This window comes from Pollicipes pollicipes, unplaced genomic scaffold, assembly GCF_011947565.3.
Source record: "Pollicipes pollicipes isolate AB1234 unplaced genomic scaffold, Ppol_2.1 Scaffold_1600;HRSCAF=1878_pilon_pilon_pilon, whole genome shotgun sequence".
Lineage (NCBI taxonomy): Eukaryota > Metazoa > Arthropoda > Thecostraca > Pollicipedomorpha > Pollicipedidae > Pollicipes > Pollicipes pollicipes.
In genome coordinates, this window is record NW_023595962.1 from 4462451 (window position 1) to 4472817 (window position 10367).

Sequence of the window (10367 nt, forward strand, 5' to 3'; positions counted from 1 at the left end):
TACCCATTCACTCCGTTTGTACCCATTCGTCCATTCGTTGCCCCACTCATACGTTCGTACCCATTCACACGTTCGTATCCATTCACCATTCATCTCGTCCACTCACGAGTCTTCACACCTACCTTGTCCTGGCCTCGGTCCCCAGGTAGCCTTGGTCCCTCAGCCGTACAGACCTCTCCCTCCTGTCTAGCTCTCAGTCCCCAGCCGTGCAGACCTCTCCCTCCCCTGGTCTAGCCTCGGTCCTCAGCCGTACAGACCGCTCTCCCTCCTCTGGTCCAGCCTCAGTCCCTCAGCCGTGCAGACCGCTCTCCCTCCTCTGGTCTAGTCCCGGTCCCTCAGCCGTGCAGACCTCTCCCTCCTCTGGTCTAGTCTCGGTCCCTCAGCCGTGCAGACCTCTCCCTCCTCTAGTCTAGTCTCGGTCCCTCAGCCGCACAGACCTCTCCCTCCTCTGGTCTAGCCTCAGTCCCTCAGCCGTGCAGACCTCTCCCTCCTCTGGTCTAGTCTCGGTCACTCAGCCGTACAGACCTCTCCCCCTGGTCTAGCCTCAGTCCCTCAGCCGTGCAGACCTCTCCCTCCTCTGGTCTAGTCTCGGTCCCTCAGCCGTACAGACCGCTCTCCCTCCCCTGGTCTAGTCTCGGTCTTCAGCCCTACAGACCTGGCCCCTGCCCGCTGCGACCGCCCGGGCTCGGCCCCGACTGGCTCGTCCCGCCGGTTTGTTTGGGATCGCTGCTGCCAGCCGTCAGGCTCCCTCCGCTGCTGGGAATAGCCCGCCAGCTGGGGCGCTGTGATCTTCTCTGGCCTCAGCCCATTGATTGCTGTGATCAGGATGACGTCAGACGTCAGATGTGATGACGTCAGACACTCTGCTGGCGGAGTCTTCCAGCGGCTGTCGACGGACCTCACTGCACCGTCAGTTTGGCGTGTTTCACTCGCGCATCAGAAACCGCTGAAATCTGCCATCATGCTGCTGTACTAGGCGTGCAGGCTGCAGATATTGTCTTTTGCTGTTGTTGTTTCTCTAATTTTTTGTCAAGCATGGCAATAAAGAGTCGGGCAAGCAGCTGTTGGTGCTTCGGTTGGCAAAGGAACGAAATTTTAATCAGACAAATAAACAACCGGATGGACCGGCAACCTGTTTAGTTACAGCCAGTCAACGCCAGGGTGCCCGTTGACCGCTATCACAGGGTGGTCATGTCGGCTATGCTTATCACCCATTATCATGGACACGTAGACCCGCTCGCCGCGCGCCAGACCCGCCCGTGAGATGGAGGCACACGCTACGCGGAGCAGTGTCTATTTCTGGTGCTCTAATCGGAAGGAGGGTCTGCCGCTGAGCAGGCGGCCCATGAGCTCGACCCTAGAACAAACCCCCACCCCCCGCTGCGTCACCGGACCATTCGCCAGAGACTGGCGCCGCCGCTCGCGTAAGGACCACCGGGCAGGAAGCAGGGCGCAGGCACGGGAGCATTCCGCACGGCGGCGACTTCCGACGCGGACTTCTGGCGAACCTCACCATTCATCAGGAGGAGCTCTGCCAAGAATGGGCGTCATCGAACTGCCCAGTTTACCTCACATTTAATATCCCGTTGGCCAGCGTCCAAGTTGACTTCCCTCAGCGCCCAATCCCCAACAGTTATGGCATAATAATGCAGCGGCGCCTGTGATGCATACATTACCTCATCAGTTATGGAGTGTTCATGGTTTGTAACTGTTCACATCCTTGGTATTGAGTTTTCATTTTGAGCGTTTTGGAACACTTCGAACTAAGATACTTGTGTTTCCGCCGAACATAGCTTGCTGGCCTCCTTTGACCTTAAATTATCTGACCTAGATTCTATCTATATATATATATATATATATATATATATATATATACTATATAATAAATGGTCCACTACCTCACCCTTCAAACGCGCCGCTCTGCCCGGTCCTCCAGGGGGCGCTAAGCATTTTCGTTAAACGCGGAGACATCCTCAGAGTCACTTCTATCTCACTCCACTCCTTGTCACCCAGTCAGCCACTCACCCTACTCCTAACTTTAAACTCGTCAAGTTGCTTCTGAGGGGCTCTTCCGAAATGTGCGCAGCGAACGCCCCGACATGCGTTGAGTTCATAAAACAAGTGGCATTGAAGATTTGCTACGTGAAATCATGGCAAAACGTAAGCGACGAAATATACATCAGTCAATGAAGGGAAGCCTGAGTCAATCTGGCCTCTTCTTGTAGCCCAAAAGAAAGACATTTCACGAACATAGATGAATAATATACATGAATTTACATACATAATGATTGCACGCGGTTCCAACCACATTACACAATTTTCTGAAAACCGTGTTTTTGAAGCCGTTGGAAAAGAAAGCACTGTTGGTGACTGCTCTGTTTTCCAACGACTCGGCACGCTTTGTTCCCATAACGCTCCTGCCAAAAAATTAACGACATAAGTAGCCATTACATGCAAATATCACTTTTACATGTTCATTAGTCAATATCAATGTTGTTTATGGCCATGGATAATAGCAAATCTAAGGATAAAATGCCGCCAAATGCGGCGTTTCATGTGATAATAATGGCTTGTGCCTGTGCCTGTGCCTCTGCCTTTGTGCCTCTGTGCCTCTCGTGAGTGCATGGCCTTCCTCGCGCCACCAGCCTAGTCCTCCTGTCTTGCTGCACGTCTTAACACGTGTCTTGGAGTTATCGCGTCTCATCAGTTAATCCATGCGTAGTTCTCGTGGAATTTTGATGTCACTCACGCTGGGCCGCTGTGCCTTCTCTGCCTTGTCATCGGTCTTGGCGTCACATCCTGTCTTTTTGATGATTCGCGGCCATTTTCAGCGGCTCCGTCACGTCACAACAGCATTTGTCGTAAATCTAATAACCTATGATGACGTCTCGGAGGGCAACAGAGACGCCGCCGCTCAAAAACAAAACAGCCAGGATATAAGAAAATCAAGACAAGTTGCATGCTGGAAGCTCCTATTTACCTGCAGCACACGACCTGAATACGCCAATAGATTGGCTGCATAGAAACTGGTCTTGGCACAGAGCCTCCAACATCACCGTTGGCGCCGTCTGCGATGTGATAGTTAATGCTTGATTTCGGTAGGCAATGCAGATTAACAACAAAAGGCTTAGTAACTCTTGCCAGCAGCATCCTTCCCATGGCACACGGTTAAAATGTGCAATTAAGACCCACCTTCACCAGAGCGAATGACATTAAGACCCATCTTCACCAGAGCGGAGGATGACATTAAGACCCATCTTTACCAGAGCGAATGACATTAAGACCCACCTTCACCAGAGAGGATGACATTAAGACCCACTTTCACCAGAGCGGATGACATTAAGACCCACCTTCACCACAGCGGATGACATTAAGACCCACCTTCACCAGAGCGGATGGCATTCATTGCACGAGCCATGTGTTCGCCAAGGGCCGATCAGAGCCCAGCGCAGCCGGCTCGGATCATTACCAAGACACAAGGCTCAGGACCGGGCAGGTTTGTTGGTTGAAAGCAATGATAAGAAACAGGAGAGCAGTTGCCAGCTGTACCCTGATGTGTATTATTATTTATCACTTATTATTGTTTATTAGCTATGTTATTATTATTATTATTTTATATTTTTCATTAATATATTATTATATATTATTGTATATATCTCTTTTGAATAAGAGAGCAGTCTGCCAGTCATACCCTGATTGTTAAAGTAAGAGAGCAGCCTGTCAGCTGTGCCCTAATTGTTGAAAAAAGAGCAGCCTGCCAGCCCTACCCCGATCTTTGAAAAAAGAGACCAGTCTGCCAGCTGTACCGTGATTGTCGAAATAAGACAACAGCCTGCCGTTATGTGCATGCTTTCGCTGTTTACCTGCCGTTACGCCCATACAACGCTGAGTGCATGCTTTCATGTTGCATGACATTTCGTCATGTGTTCTTGCGCCGAAACATACGTGTGCTGACGTTCCTGAATGCTCAAGGTGTTGCAAAGGTATGTAAGAAAAAATAACTTCATAAACCTGCAAGACCGTATCAGAGCTATTTCTGCGATATGAGTGTGGAGCGTGGGCTCATATCTGTCAGGGCTGTGGGAACAAGCGGATGTACTGCCTATTCGGTAGGTAGATATATAGCGCACGTGCACATGGCCCTAACTAAGTGAATGCCGCCAACCTAAGAGGATGCTCGCTACAGATGAGACACATTATTAGCGAGCCCGACATAAGTATCCGACTAAAGAATTGTGAGGTATTGGTGTTAGTTAGTTAGAGACAACCTGAAACGAATGGTCTTCCATCGCACTTTATAAGTACGAACCACCAAAGTACTAATGACGACCAAGGACAGAAAAATAAGCTGCCTGCAGTTAGGGCTGAATGCCTGTGAAATACGGTAAGGCTTACGTAATGGACGTTTTGCAACATAAAACAGCACCATGCCGTTCCAAAATAAACTGAAGTGGCTTTTGCCACGTAACTGCCAAACCACCACGTTTCCACCATGCCTACACATTGCGTACCTGGACTGGAGGGTGATTACGACGGTCAGTAATGGACGAAAGCATAAATACACGGGACGTGTCACATTATATGATACTGCTCGCGCTGCCTTGCAGTGGTGCTGCATGCCTTTAAATCTGTAGTGACAAATCACACTACCGGTACAGGTAAATTATTCCTACGCACACTTGCTGTGATCTCAAGTCACGAACTGTGGACTTAATGTCATATTCCGATAGCATTTCATGTGAGCTGCCCAGTCCCCCTTTAAGGCTTAGGCTATGTTGCTCCAGCTATGTCGACTGATTTAGTCCTCTAGGTCGTGACCTTCTGGTCGACTAAGACCGATCAAGGTCAAACTCGAATCAGTGGTGATGTGCCTACAGGTCTTCTAATGCAATCAGATTCAACCTAGATACCTTTCCAAGCATAAAGTGGAGTGGGATGGTCACTTTTTCCAAGTTTCCGAGCACAAGGTCACTTACAAGGTGAGTGACCTCGTGTAATGATTGGGGCTTTGCGTCTCACCGACTACCAGCTCCGTTTCTAGACGGAGGCCTTTTAGGAGTCATTTGGGATGCGGTGGTGACGTGGCAGAGGCATGAGCCCAAGGCCAACATGTCCAGAGTGGAGCACCCTAACCACTAGATCCAGAGTCGAGGGCCCTAACTACTAGATCCAGAGTCGAGGGCCCTAACCACTAGATCCAGTGTCGAGCGCCCTAACCGCTAGATGCAGCGTCGAGCACCCTAACAGCTATACCACCACTGGCACCGCAGACCGTGGTCTATCGGGTTAAAGTGATAAAATTGTGATACCATTTTGGTTTTCGAGTATGAATTCGGCGCAACAGCTGCTTCAGTCAGAAAGCTGTTCTAAGTAAAAGGTGGTCATTGTAGACCAAGAACGGTTTCAGTGCTTTTATAAAATCAACATAAAGCCACCCAGTCACGTCTTTTAATGACTTACTTCGAAAAAATTTGCGTCCATAACACACCTCAAGACCAGTCCATATGTCAAAAAAGCTGTTTGGCTTTGACCCTTATCTAACCTTTATAACCGGCTCACTGTTAAATGAACAGGCTACAGTCCTAATTTAAAATTTCAGATTGTCTGAAGAAAACTCTATCAAAGTTGTGCAACTTCGTCCAAACCATTGTGATGCATTAGGGTCAAAGCCGCCCGAAGCAATCCCTTGTTGACAAGCCTTGCCTCAATTTGAACCGCTAGAAGTCAGTTTACCGTCGAAGATATCTCTTATTTGTTTGCACCACAAGACCGGCAATTCAATCGTGTTATAGCTGTAGAAAGGTACATGGGGACTGGCCAGTTTCTAGAACAAGCAGCTACGCTCCAATGTACCGTGGTGTTTTCAGGACGCGATGGTAACGTTGCTGAGTCTATTTTTGGTCCGTGCCCGCTTGGTCGTCAATGGCTCACCAGTTACCGACGGCCGCATATTTCGGAACTGTTGATAGCTCTGGTGCGCTCCCTCCCTGATCGTCAATGGCTCACCAGTCACCGACGGCCGCATATTTCGGAACTGTTGGATAGCTCTGGTGCGCATCCCTCCCTGATCGTCAATGGCTCACCATTCACCGCCTGCCGCAATTTGCGGAACTGTTGGTAGTTCTGGTGCGCTCCCTCCAATGGTTCGTCAATGGCTCACCAGTCACCGACGGCCGCATGTTTCGGAACTGTTGATAGCTATGGTGCGCTCCCTCCCTGATCGTCAATGGCTCACCAGTCACCGATCGGCCGCATATTTCGGAACTGTTGATAGCTATGGTGCGCTCCCTCCCTGATCGTCAATGCTCACAGTCACCGACGGCTTGCATATTCGGGAACTGTTGATAGCTATGGTGCGCTCCCTCCCTGATCGTCGATGGCTCACCAGTCACCGACGGCCGCATATTTCGGAACTGTTGATAGCTCTGGTGCGCTCCCTCCCTGATCGTCAATGGCTCACCAGTCACCGCCGGCCGCATATTCCGGAACTGTTGATAGCTCTGGTGCGCTCCCTCCCTGATCGTCAATGGCTCACCAGTCACCGACGGCCGCATATTCCGGAACTGTTGATAGTTCTGGTGCGCTCATTCCCTGATCGTCAATGGCTCACCGGTCACCGCCGGCCGTATATCTCGGGACTGTTGATAGTTCTGGTGCGCTCCCTTCCTTTCACAGCCTGCCCATCATTACAGTCCAGAGCCTGCCCTCAGGGCTTCCGGGAGATGTAAGGTCGTTATCGAGCATATTGGTCGAATCGGCGGTCGGCACGGGCAATCAGGGTGGTCCTCGCTAGTGCCCAGGAAATGCTTTGATTACCATGACAGCTCATCAGACTGTCAGCCCAATCTGATCCGGATCGGACAGCCTGGAAATGATCGCCGCTTACGTGGGCCACCCAGATCCGGCTCCCGCTCACGTGACCCACCCAGATCCGGCTCCCTGGACTCGAGTCGGCAAGAGTCGGTTCTTGAGAATCCACTGTCGCCTGCGGTTCCTGTGATTTGTCTGGGAACCCACCAGTTGTTCCGTGACGTTTGCATTTCCTCCAAATTATCATGAGCACTTAAGAGAACCCTGGTGTTTCTGGAACTTCTCGAACCACCAGTATTGTAGAATCAAACAGAGCAAAGAACTTCTAACGAAACAGAAAGAGCTAGTCAAAGACTTTGTGTCTAGACCTAACTTGGTGACTTCATGACTCCATTTTAAGCAACAGCAAAGCAAAAACTCTGAAAAATGTAATGAAGCATGGCCCAACGGCTGATATTTGCATCATTGCCAGGTGCGCAGTGGAGAGCCACATGATTGCCAGGTGGGCAGTGGAGAGCCACATGATTGCCAGGTGGGCAGTGGAGAGCCACATGATTGCCAGGTGCGCAGCGGAGAGCCACATGATTGCCAGGTGCGCAGTGGAGAGCCAAATGATTGCCAGGTGGGCAGTGGAGAGCCACATGATTGCAAGGTGGGCAGTGGAGAGCCACATGATTGCCAGGTGGGCAGTGGAGAGCCACATGATTGCCAGGTGGCAGTGGAGAGCCACATGATTTCCAGGTGGGCAGTGGAGAGCCACATGATTGCCAGGTGGGCAGTGGAGAGCCACATGATTGCCAGGTGGGCAGTGGAGAGCCACATGGTTTGCCAGGTGGGCAGTGGAGAGCCACATGGTTGCCAGGTGGGCAGCGGAGAGCCACATGATTGCCAGGTGGGCAGTGGAGAGCCACATGGTTGCCAGGTGGGCAGTGGAGAGCCACATGGTTGCCAGGTGGGCAGCGGAGAGCCACATGGTTGCCAGGTGGGCAGTGGAGAGCCACATGATCGAAGCCGGCACACCATTGGTGTCCTTGTAAATAGCGTGGGGAATTGGTCATGTCTTTACGTAACGAGATGACTTGCAGATCTCAAAACACAACGCGTTAACAGACAGCTTTGTTTGCAAAAAATATACACGGCTTGCATCGGGAAAGAACTGAAGACGGTCAAAGATGATATGAGGATCTGCACCTCGGACCAGCGGCCTTGCTAGAAATCCTGCAGCCCTGTATCCTGTCTGAAGACAGCTTGCAAGCATGAAAGCGAGTTACGAAATGTATCGCACCATCAGTATCGCAGCATCATGTATAATGTATAGCGCTCCGGACACATCCACCCCGTGCTTGACTACTGTGAGGTCACGGCATCATATGTTGCCAAGGCCCCATCGACCTTGAATGCTGTGAGGTCTTGGCATCATATGCTGCTAAGACCTCATCGACCTTGAATGCTGTGAGATCTCGGCACCACGTGCTGCTAAGACCTCATCGACCTTGACTGCTGTGAGGTCTCGGCATCACATGCTGCTAAGACCTCATCGACCTTGACTGCTGTGAGGTCTCGGCACCACATGCTGCTAAGACCTCATCGACCTTGAATGCTGTGAGGTCTCGGCACCACATGCTGCGGGGCCACTGTTCGGCTGCGGGCATTCAGTCATTCAGCTTTGTTTTAGGCCGTGCCAGGACGCTACTCACTCGTCAAAGGGAGGGTTTTACCTGTGACGTGTACTGCAGCGATATACTCTTTGAAGCTCAGAGCTAATTACGGCTGATGTGCCACTGGGTAGTGGCCCTCCAGCACCGCCAAGGCAAAATAACGATATCAAGTTCAATTATTTACGAGTCCAAACTGCGCTGTCAACGTTTTGTAACAGCGCTACCCTTTCTTCCCTTCAGTCACGATTACCGTTGTCATGACAACGACGGAAAAAGAAGAACGTTTGTGATTGGCCCACAGGCAAGAGCCTGTTCACCGTAAAGTTGATTCGTTTGAAGTTTGAATCAGGATGTCACATAGCTTGTATGATGCTCCGGTTCCAAAGCCAAAGTGTGCTTCGAAAAGAGCCGCTGTCGTAAACGACGTAGGGGAGAAACCAAAGCCATGACATGATGTTTTGTTCAATCCACGGGACAGGACCTTCACGTTGGCATACATTTTTGTCTAAACAGAGTGTTTCAAGCTTTCTGTTGCAATTATTAAACAACACACACTCTGGTAAAAGCAACGCTAATGAAATGTATTACTTTCATGGTGGTGAACCAGAGCGTCAACTGAGATTTTCACCGTGGGGTCAGCTGTTCTAAATACAAATTATTAGCTACTCAGCAGAATTTCGAGAAAAACTGTTGCCACTGATCACATCGTACGCGCCTGATGTAGCAAGTGGCTTCCTTTAAGCAAACCTTCAGCCAGGATCCCCCCCGCGATTCAACCCCATTCAGTATGGCTAGCGGTGTCTCTCTTGTTAGCCGAAGGGGCAGCGGAGCACCCATTCAGTGACAAGCTCGGGCTGTGCCTCGCAGAAGATCAAGCTGAAAAGAAGAAGGCGCTCAAGCGTATATCACATGTATAGTTTGTCCCGTTGGCCTCCACAGGAGCCGGTCCGATGTAATGAACGTCGGCGTCGACTGAAGGTGGCGGTCCAGCCGCGGTATCAATAACGGGGTTGACGAACGGGTCTGTCCAGCCAAGGTGATCTTCATGCCGGTGCCGACTGAAGGTGGCGGTCCCAGCCGCGGTAACAATAACGGGGTTGACGAACGGGTCTGTACAGCCAAGGCCATCTTTACGCGAGGGCTCCCGACCTCTAAACAAGTACACGTTAAATATATATATGTATATATATACATATATATATATATATATATATATATATATATATGACATCTGTCTAAGAATAAGATGAAAAAATGTACGGGAAATCATCCTTCGACACGTAAAAAGCAAGAACGCATTTATCATCGCAACATAAAACTCTCTGGCTTTGTTATGAGAAACAGCGCTGACAGACCCGACAGACCTAATGCACCAATGCAGTATACCAATTAAAATGTAATCTCGAAGGCTGCAACCTTCGTTCCATACATTACATTGGCGTAACCACGACACCATGAGGACGCCTCCCAATGCGTTTACCCGACGAGCACGTGCGACACGACACGAAGGACATCAACACGACGACAGATGAAGCCGACACTGATATTCTTCAGACGTGAGATGACGAAAGACGACTTTAAATTTAGGAGAGCACTTTTATCAACGAATTCTCTCCAGCCATCACCAGACAAACAAATTCTTGCACAGCTCTTGAGCTAATAGGTGGTGGGCGGTATGTACTCGCGTGTTATGTTATGTACTTGCATGTTATGTGATGTACTCTATGGTGTGCTAAGGATGTGCACCACAATCTGAAGGATATCTTTTGGTACGGAGAAGACAAAAATTCCTGTCGTGCTTGGCTACGTACAATGTGCACCCATAATGAAAACGCTACAAAGACACATAGCCGCGGTAACATCTAAAGGCCCCAACACTTGTTGCTTAAGCCATTTATA